Here is an 800-nt window from a genome sequence, read left to right as displayed (position 1 = left end):
GGGTCATGACCGAAAGAACGAGATCCAGGGTACAAGTGGCTGAAATGGGTTTTGTCAGGAGGGTGGCTGGCCTCTCCCTTAGAGATAGGGTGAAAAGTTCAGTCATCCGAGAAGAGCTCGGAGTAGAGCCGCTGCTCCTTTTAAAAATTAGCTGCAGTCATTTAGAACCTGGTGACTTGTTAAATTCTTTTTTCATGAAACCATCAAATCTCAATTCTTCATCAATTACATTTTTCACATCTTTAAGGAATTTCATTTAAAATTTGCTCATAGAAGAAGTTGCTCAACTTTAGTATGTCATGTATAAATGATTATACAAAGTGTAACAATATGATGTGTAGTTTCTCAGAAAAAGTCTAATGAACAAATATCTTTTACGGGGGTAGGTTCAGTCTCCGGTCGGTCGTCACAGGAGAAGTTCTTGTGCCGTAAAAATGGAGTGAAAGGCCAAAGCCTGTGAGGATGCCAGCCTGTGGGCATGCAGCAGTCACCCTGTTACTCCGTAGGTCAGTCTGAATATGACAACATGAGACAATCTGCAACGTGCAAAAACAATTTGCGAAAACGTGACGCAGACTCACGTGGATCTGCAGCTTAGTCATCACTCAAACTTTCATTGAGTGAAACTGCCCAAACAAGACCTGCTCAGTTTCTCTTTATGAAAGAAAGTATTCCTATTTCTTATTTTCATTACAACAAGATGCTTTCATGGTATGTACAACATATTTTTATTCTCATTATTACCAACTAAAACCTTATGATAAAAAATAAGAATGTTAAAGCACAAAGATAACATGAGT

This window comes from Etheostoma spectabile, chromosome 23 (assembly GCF_008692095.1).
Source record: "Etheostoma spectabile isolate EspeVRDwgs_2016 chromosome 23, UIUC_Espe_1.0, whole genome shotgun sequence".
NCBI lineage: Eukaryota > Metazoa > Chordata > Actinopteri > Perciformes > Percidae > Etheostoma > Etheostoma spectabile.
This window is presented reverse-complemented; position numbering follows the sequence as displayed.